The sequence below is a fragment of the Gossypium arboreum genome, chromosome 4 (genome assembly GCF_025698485.1).
Source record: "Gossypium arboreum isolate Shixiya-1 chromosome 4, ASM2569848v2, whole genome shotgun sequence".
Classification (NCBI taxonomy): Eukaryota; Viridiplantae; Streptophyta; class Magnoliopsida; order Malvales; family Malvaceae; genus Gossypium; species Gossypium arboreum.
The window spans coordinates 85,355,613-85,365,734 of NC_069073.1; positions in this window are offsets into that span (position 1 = coordinate 85,355,613).

Genomic DNA, 10,122 nt, shown 5'->3' on the forward strand with positions numbered 1-10,122 from the left:
TCCATTCAACTCAAATCTCGACAAAAATAGGGATTAATTTAGGGGATTTCAACAATAATGGGTTAAAGGTTAATATTAAGAGTAATACAAGAAATGGCTTGCTAGGCTCAAGGGGGTTTACTAGGGGTTAATCGAAGAGGTAGGCTTTTCATGGCATGAGTGGGTTAATCCTAAGTGCTTAATCATTTTGACATATCAAATCAAATGGTGTGGTCTTGACATGCATAATCAAGCAAGTTCTAGAATAACAGTTCAATACTGATGCGCTCAAAGCAAAAATAAAAGTGAGCATGAAAGAATTAATAGATGCTCAAAAGGCTCAAAAATCTCACAAAAATTATGGCTTTTTGATGTTTAGACTCGTCAATTCCAATTCAAAGTAATACCTAGACTTGGGGAAACAACCTCTAATTTTAAATTCTTAAAAATTAACTTATCATGCTTGATTCTCTAATGTCTTAAAGTTTAAACAATCAGTGCATAAATGCCTATATTTTAATTCAAGAAATATCAATCAAAATCATAAATCAATTAAAATTTATCATAAAAATGATGTGAGATTTTTTCAAGAGAACAAGGTGATTATTCAGGGATTTTTCTGATAATGAATGAATGCCCCCCACACTTAAGATGTACATTGCCCTCAATGTTCACAGATAGATATTATAAAATAAAAATAAGATAGGGAGAGAAGTGAAACTTCCTATATTAAGAATGGATGATGTTCTTGGATTGACAAGATCGAGTATTGGAGATAACTCTGGATGGCAAGCTTAACTCTGAAGGTAAGCCATTTTTAAAAGGAAAACAAATGAATCGTAAAAACTTAATGAAAGAAAAATAAAATAAGATAATTATTCTAATTTTTCAAGTGGCACGGCCGGGGTACACGCCCGTGTGCGCCGTGGCTCGGTCGTGTTTGTCGCGAAATAAGATGTCGCTACACGGTCTTCTCGCACGCCCGTGTAGATTTATCGCAGCTCGTGTTTGGGGAAATCTTCTATCCTGTTTCTGCACGGCCGTCTGCTAGGCCGTGTGGAGTTGGGCACTTGTGCTTTAAGTAATTTGTTAGTGACCTAAATGTTTAAAACTTGAAATGTAAATAATTTAAAACTGCTAGTATTCGGGTTACCTCCCGAGAAGCGCTTGTTTATAGTCTAAGCTCGACTGTTACCTTGTTGGTTTATTCAGGGCAGTTTGTGGAGTCGTAGCTCCTCTCCATTGACTTTAAAATTCTCACCATTATAAAGTTTGAGACGGTGTCCATTTACTTTGAAAGTACCATATGATGGGTGACTTACTTCTATTGTGCCATATGGAAGAACAGATTGAATTACGAAGGGTCCTGACCATCGTGATTTTAGTTTCTTGAGAAACAATTTGAGTCTTGAGTTGTATAGTAAGATGAGATCTCCAACTTCAAATTGTTTTCATTTCTTTAAACGAACTTCATGGCGCTGCTTTGTTGCTTCCTTGTATAGGCATGAATTTTTTTATGCATTGGCTCGCCATTCATCTAGCTCGTTCAGTTGCATCAACCTATTTTTTCATGCAAGTCTGGGATCAAGGTTTAGAAATTTAATAGCCCTAAAAGCTTTATGCTCTAGTTCGAATAGTAGATGACAACTTCTTCCATAAACAAGTTTGTAAGGTGATGTCCCTATGGGAGTCTTAAAAGTAGTTCTGTAAGCCTATAAGGCATCGTCTGTAACACCCCGTACCCGATACCATTGCCGGAGTCGAACACGAGGTGCTAACAGACTTAATTACTTTGTTTTCACAGTCCATTGAAAAAAAATAAAAAATTTCCAGACAGGCTGGCTAACTACGTCACTGTCGCCTTAAAAATCATATCTCGAATTCCAAAACTCGAAAATTGATTTTGTAAATTTTCCCTGAAATTAGACTCATATATCCATCTGTGGATTTATTTCTAGAATTTTTGGTCGGGCCAATTGATACAGTTTATTAGTTAAAGTCTCCCCGATTCGGGTTCGACTACTCGACCTTCATGTATTATGACTTGGATATCCCCTGCACAGAGCTTCAATACTCATGCCGTTTGTTTCTAATGAAACTAGACTCAAAGGGGAATCTATACATATAAGGCATGACTTCTAATTGTCTCTGGATAATTTGTGGTAAATTTTTTTAAAGTCGAAACAGGGTATCCAGAAACCGTTCTGGCCCTGTTTCACGAGAACTTTAATATCTCTTAATATACTATTCATATGATCGTTTCGTTACTTTCATATGAAAATAGATTCATCAAGGTTCGATTAAATAATTTATTCACTATTTAATTCCATTCCTACAAATGTTAGTGATTTTTCAAATCCACACCACCGCTCTTTGTCAAGATCTGCTTTCAAGGTAAACTTTACCTATTTCGTGGTTTCCATGGACCAACTAGAGTTTTGTCATACATAGGTCCACATATGATCATATTTAGCCATTCCAATGGCTGATCATTTGCCCAACACTTCCATTGCAGTTCATAGTCACATCATGAAACCATATATGTATACATAAACACAAATGGTCTAATGCCATACTCCACTTCTACGAGCCATTTTCGCATGGCTGTACACACATACATCACAAAAAGTACTTGAAAAACAACAAAGGGTAGTCCTATACATGCCAGATCTAGAGTTCAACTAAAAGAGTACCAAAAGGGCTTTGATAGTGTGGATGACTTCGACTTTGATGATCCCGAATGGCTAACGAACAAAATCTAGAAAACAAAGAGCCAAAGCAACGGGGTAAGCATTTTAATGCTTAGTAAGTCTCAAGTAATGAAATCAGCTTTGACTAAAGTATTACATTCACATAGCTAAATGAATCACTTTATTGATACACATTCTCATAATCATACTTACTTCACACTTCATCAACATATACACACAAGGTATCAACCTATCTAAGAGCCGAAAGTTCGTTAGTCGATTGAACGAATACTATTTAAAACGAATCAACTTTTCCGATGCACATGCAAACATACCTTATCGTTTGGGTTTTTCGAGCGTATTAATTAAAATTATTATAGCACAAATCGCTCACCTTCAAACCCAAGTTTCTTCGGGATTTAGCCGGATATAACCACACGCCCAATTGCCTTCGGGTCTTAACCTGGACATAGCAACTCGCACAAATGCCTTCGGGTCTTAGCCCGGATATAACAACTCGCACAAATGCCTTGGTCTTAGCCGGATATAACAACTTCGCACAAATGCCTTGGTCTTAGCCCAGATATAACAACTTCGCACAAATGCCTTGGTCTTAGCCGGATATCATTCAAATGCTCATGCACACATATATCAATATTCATGACACATCCATATTTCACTTCCGTTACTAAGGCTCAAACACAAATCATTTATCAAACCTTTCCAATTTCGGCTCAATAGCCACACACAAAGAGCATGATTTCAATTGGCTTTATAACATAGGCTCTATGCACATTCGGCTATCCGCCGTAGTATGACAAATCATTTCAATATAAATCAAGTAGGGTCATTACTCGAAGACTTACCTCGGATGTTGTCGAACGATTTCGATGGCTATTCGCTCACTTTTTCCTTCCCCTTATCCAACTTTGGTCCTCTAAGCTCTTGAGCTTAATTCAAACAAATAGAGCTTATTTAATAATTTATCAATTTAACAATCCGATTAAATACATTTATATTATACAATTAGGCGCGAATAGCTTTATTGACTAGTTATTCAAGCATTATACATGTGCTCTACTCATGCACCACCGAATAATAGGACTAGCTTAATACCTTGCATTTTTGAATTCATAGACATCATTTCGTTCCTCACAACACACATTTTGTCCCTAACCATCATAAGAGCCCAAGGCATCACTTACAATGCCGAATTCCAATTAAGTCTACCATCATAGCATTATCATATTTATGCACTTGGTAAGTTGCGTTTGAACACATTCGGCACTAGGTGTCCAAACCAATGTTCCTCGAACATTAAACTCAATTTATAACCCATTCAAAATTCCTTAGCAACAAGCATTTAACAACAATGTACTTAACCAATTCCTTAAGCACGCATTCGGTAACATATATATATATGTCAATGACTAAAACACTTAGGCCGATTCTTTCCATTTTGTATCTATGCACCTATTTGATCATTAGTTTAGTTCAAACACCCTTACACCAAGATTCATCCAATTTAACATGAAACACAAACCTAAATCCTCAATAGCTACCATGGCGAAAGTTCTAGTCATCCCAAAATCAAAATTCTTAGCATGGGCTACCTAGAGGATTTGATGACTAGTTCAAATCTCAAACCATTTAACATACTTATCAAAATATATAACATTACCACCATTTTCTTTAACCTCTACCATGGCCGAATGTTCATATCACCATCCATTTCAAAGATTTCGGCATGGTTAAGTAAGGACTTAGAATCTAGCTTAAAACCATGCTAAGATTTTAAAGGACTAGCTTGAGTTTCTTACCTTAATGAAGGCCTACCATGGCGAATGGCTTCTCCTCTTCCTCTCTTAGAATCGGCCAAGAAGAAAACATGAGAAAGACTCCTTTGTTTCTTTTCTCTTTCCTTATTTTATTTACTTATGTTATAAAATATAAGCTACTAACTAATAATTAATACATATTATGTGCATATAAGCCCATCATGGCCGGCCACTACTTATGATATATGGGAAATTTGACATGCAAACCCCTCATTTTTGCATGCATGATCAACTAGTCATCACACATTTCCCCATCAGACTTTCAAAGTTTACTACTAGGTCCTTTCTAGTGAAATTCACATTTATAACTCTAAATCAAAACATCAAAAATGTCACACATGAGTTAACACATATTATAGGCATCAAAATAAATTTTAAATTATTTTTATGCCTCGGTTTTGTGGTCCCGAAACCACATTCCGACTAGGGTCGTTTTAAGGCTGTCACATCGTCTACATTTGTTGCCCAGTCCTTTCTGTTTGATTCTACTATTTTTTCAAGGATCCGTTTGAGTTCTCGGTTTCCTACTTCAACTTGTCCATTAGTTTGAGGATGGTATGGGGTGGCTGTTCTATGATGAACTCCGTATTTCTTAAGGGTTTTTTCAAATTGGGTATTACAAAAATGAGTGCCCCTATCAATGATAATTACTCTCGGTGTTCTGAATCTCGAGAAGAGTTTCTTAAGGAAACGTACTACCACTCTAGCATTATTAGTAGGTAAAGCTTGGGCTTCTACCCATTTAGACATGTAGTCAACTACTACTAAGATATATTTATTCCCAAATGAACTGGGGAATGGGCCCATGAAATCGATACCCCAAACGTCAAATATTTCACATGAAAGCATATAGTTTTGAGGCATTTCATCATGTGTAGATATGTTACCTGTCTGTTGGCATTTGTCACATGAAGTAACATACCTGATAGTGTCTTTGAATAACGAAGGCCAATAAAAACCTGATTCAAGTATTTTGTGTGCGGTCTTAGTTCCACTATAGTATCCTCTGGTTGGCCCTGAGTGGCAATGTTCCAATATTTTTTATATCCCTGATCCTGTAACGCATCTTCTAATGACTTGATCTGCACATCTACGAAACAGAAATGGATCGTCCCAAAAGTAGTTTTTCACATCATTAAAGAATCACTTCTTTTGCTAGTGTGTTAACCCTTTTGGGATAATGTTAGCAGCTAAAAAATTCACGATGTCTGCAAACCAAGGTACCTCGGAGTTAGATATAGCAAAAAATTTCTCTTCAGGGAACGAATCATTTATTTCAACGTCATCTAGTTCTCTGGTATTAGATTTCTTGAGCCTAGACAGATGATCAGCCCTGAGATTTTCAGCTCCTTCCTTATCCTGAATCTCCAAGTAGAATTCCTACAATAGGAGAATCTATCGAATGAGTCGAGGTTTTGCATCGGTTTTAGCTAAAAGGTGGCGAAGGACAGAATGGTCAGTGTAAACAACAACTTAAGACAATATGAGATATGATCGAAATTTATCAAATACAAAAACCACAGCTAGCAACTCTTTTTCTGTAGCAGTATAGTTTTCTTGTGCAGCCGTTAAGGTTTTGCTGGCGTAATAGATAGGTTGAAAATGCTTGTCTCTTCACTGTCCCAATGCTGTACCTACTGCAAAGTCACTTGCATCACACATTAGTTCAAATGGCAAGTTCCAATTAGGTGCAATTAAGATTGGGGCATTAATTAATTTATCCTTTAAAGTATTAAATGCTTCTAAACATTCCTGATCGATGTTAAAAGGTATAAGGCTTAGCTATTTTAGAAAAATCCTTAATGAATCTTCTATAAAAACCAGTATGTCCTAAAAACCTTCTAATAGCCTTAACCGAACTAGGGGGTGGTAATTTTTCGATTGTTTCTATTTTAGATTTATCCACCTCAATCCCTTTACTAGAAATTTTATGCCCTAATACAATACCTTCTTGAACCATGAAGTGACATTTCTCCCAGTTAAGCACAAGGTTTTTTTCCTCACATCTTATTAAAACTTGTTTTAAATTTTTAAGGCAGAAATGAAAGAGTTACCGAATACCAAAAAATCATCCATGAAGACTTCCATGATACCTTCCACGATTTCGTCGAATATGGCCATCTTATAGCGTTGAAAAGTGGCAGGAGCATTACATAATCCAAAAGGCATTCTACGATAAGCGAACGTACCATATGGGCATGTGAATGTCGTCTTTTCTTGATCTTCAGGAGCTATTGGGATTTGGAAGTAACTAGAGAGTCTGTCTAGAAAGTAGTAATACATGTGTCCGGATAATCTTTCCAACATTTGGTCAATGAATGGCAAGGGGAAGTGATCTTTTCTTGTGGCGTTATTCAGTTTCCTGTAGTTTATGCAAACTCTCCACTCTGTGACTGTTCTTTTTGGGATTAATTCATTCTTCTCGTTGGTCAGAAACGTCATGCCTCCTTTCTTGGGGACAACCTGCACTGGACTTACCCAAGAACTGTCAGAAATAGGATAAATAATTCCAGCATCTAGAAGTTTAATTACCTCGGCTTTTACAACTTTGTTCATGTTGGGGTTCAAACATCTTTGAGCTTGCACAGACGGTTTGTATTCATCTTCCATCAAAATTTTGTGGGTACAAAAATAAAGACTAAATCCTTTAATGTCTGAAATTTTCCATGCTATGGCCTTCTTATGTTCTTTTATTACTTGGATTAATTCCTATTTCTCCTTGGGTTGCAAATTAGAAGCAATAATAACTGGTAATGTAGAATTATTTCCAAGGAATGCGTATTCTAAATGGCTTGGTAATTATTTAAGTTCTAGTTTGGGAGGCTCTTCAATAGAGGGTTTTTGCTGAAGTTCATCGTTTATCTTAATACCCTCATATTCTACTTGTCTTGACGGAGGGTTATTAGATTCCTCACCTATCTCCTCGTCTTGAGCTGGATACTGTTCTGCCGTCTTCTTTTGTACAATTTCCTGAACAGAGTCTTGAGTAATATGATCAATAGAGTCAATGAAATAACCTAAATCATCCTGTTCCCTAGAGAATCTCATAGTATCGTAAATTTTAAAGATAATCTCCTCGTCACCTACTCTAAATACCAATTTATCGTCTCCCACGTCAATCACAGCTCTAGCAGTGGCTAGGAATGGGTGCCCTAAAATTAAGGGTACTTCCACATCTTCATCCATGTCAAGCACAACAAAATCAACAGGGAATATAAATTTATCTACTTTTATGAGTACGTCTTCATAATACCCCTAGGATATTTAATAGATTGATCGACTAATTGAATACTCATCCTAGCAGGTTTAGGTTCCCCAAGACCAATTTGTTTGAACATTTTATATGGTATCAAATTAATGCTAGTGTCTAAATCAGCTAGTGCTTTTTCAACATTCAGACTACCAATTAAGCAAGGGATAGTAAAACTTCCTGGGTCCTTCAGTTTGGTTGGTAGCTTGTTTGGAGTATGGCGGAGCACTCCTCGTTGAGTTCTACTGTAGATAAGTCCTCGAACTTCCTTTTATTTGTTAAAAGCTCCTTCAAAAATTTTGCGTAGGTAGGCATCTGCGAGATGGCTTCAACAAAAGGTAAGTTGATATGTAATTGCTTAAAAAGTTTAAGAAACTTACCGAATTGTGCATCAATGTGATCCTTTTTTAATTTTTTTGGATATGAAACTGGTGGTTTATATTCCTTTGGCATTGGTTTGTCACTTATTTTGGGTTTTTCTTCCTTCCTTTCACTTTCCACGGCTTCTTGTGCTAACTTCTTTTCAGATTCCGCTAACACTTTCCCACTCCTTATTGTAACTGCTTTGACATGCTCTCTTTATTTGGTGTTACTAAGTAAATTTCCTAATGGTCTTTCTGAGATCAGTTTGGATAGCTGGCTTATCTGAGTTTCGAGCCCTTGGATCGATGCTTGTTGATTCTTAAGTGCTGTCTTGGTATTTTGGAAATAGGTTTCTGACATCGAGACGAATTTAGAGAGCATCTCCTCAAGGTTTGATTTCTTCTCTTGTTGATGAGGTGGGTGTTGAAAACCCTGAAGATTTTGTGGCTTTTGATTCTCTTGACCACCCCAAGAGAAATTTAGGTGGTTCCTCCAACCTGCATTATAAGTATTACTGTATCGGTTATTTTGAGATCAAAAGTTATTGTTACCCATATAGTTGACTTGTTCCTTTTCAGTTGTAGGATTGAAGGATTGATATTCTGTACGCACACCTCTTCCACTTGAGTCACACCTCATCACTAGATGTACCTGCGTAGAACCAAGTAAACCATCAATCTTTTTATTGAGAAGTTCTATCTAATTTGACAGCATAGTAACTGAGTCGATATTGTAAATGCTGACTCTTTTTGTTGGCTTAGTCCTCATGACTTGCCACTGATAATTATTCAGTGGCATTTCTTCAATGAATTTATAAGCCTCTTCAGGTGTTTTGTTGTTGATGGTTCCTCTAGTACCTGCGTCAATCATCTATCTTGTTCAGGGATTCACACCATTGTAAAACGTTTGAACTTGCAGCCATAGAGGTAACCCATGGTGAAAGCACCTTCGCAATAGATCCTTGTATCTCTCCCATGCATCATAAAGTGTTTCTAAGTCCATCTACACAAAAGAAGAGATATCATTACATAACTTAGTTGTTTTAGCCGGCGGAAAATATTTTAGTAGAAATTTTTCGGTCATTTATTCCCAAGTAGTGATGGACCCTCCTGGTAATGAGTTTAACCACTATTTAGCTTTTTTCTCAGTGAAAAAGGGAATAATCAAAGGCGAATGGCATCATCAGAAACGCCATTAATTTTGAAAGTGTCGCAAAACTCCAGAAAATTCGCCAAGTGAGTGTTGGGATCCTCATCCTACAAACCATCAAACTGAACAAACTGCTGTATCATCTGAATTGTGTTAGGTTTCAGTTTAAAATTATTCTCAGCAATAGCAGGTTTAACTATACTTGACTCAGTTCCTGTTAAAGAAGGTTTAGCATAGTCATACTTAGTACGTGGAGCAGGATTTTGATTAGCCGTAATTGCAGGAGGTAGTTGATTGCCTTGGTTTTTAGCTATCTCTTCAGTTGGGGGTTGAGTATCGTCTTCTTGCTCGTTCTCTATGTATCTTAAGCTTTTCCTTATTTCTCTTTGGTTTCTACGAACTATGCGATCGATATCTTCGTCAAACAGTAATGGCCCCGACGGGTTTCTTCTAGTCATAAACTATAAAAACCTGCCAAGAGAAGGAAAAAGGAAGTTAATAAATAATAAAATTATATTAAATTGCAAGAAAGATGAATGGTTAAAGTAATAAAAATTGAGTGCTCCTAGTATTTTAGTTCCCCGGTAACGGCGCCAAAAACTTGATCGTGAGATTTCGTGATAGGTTTTAAATATTTATAATTACTGTTCTTGGACTAACTATTATCGCGATATAGGCAAGTGTACCTATTGAACAGTAGTATAGTTTTAGCAAGACCGGATTGTCGAACCCAAAGCAACTAAAAGTACTAGTAATGACTGTCTTTTTATTAACTAGCCTAAGAATAAAGAGATTTTGTTTTAATTAACTAATTATCTAAACTAAGAACTTACAAAGAAAAGAATTGGGGAAT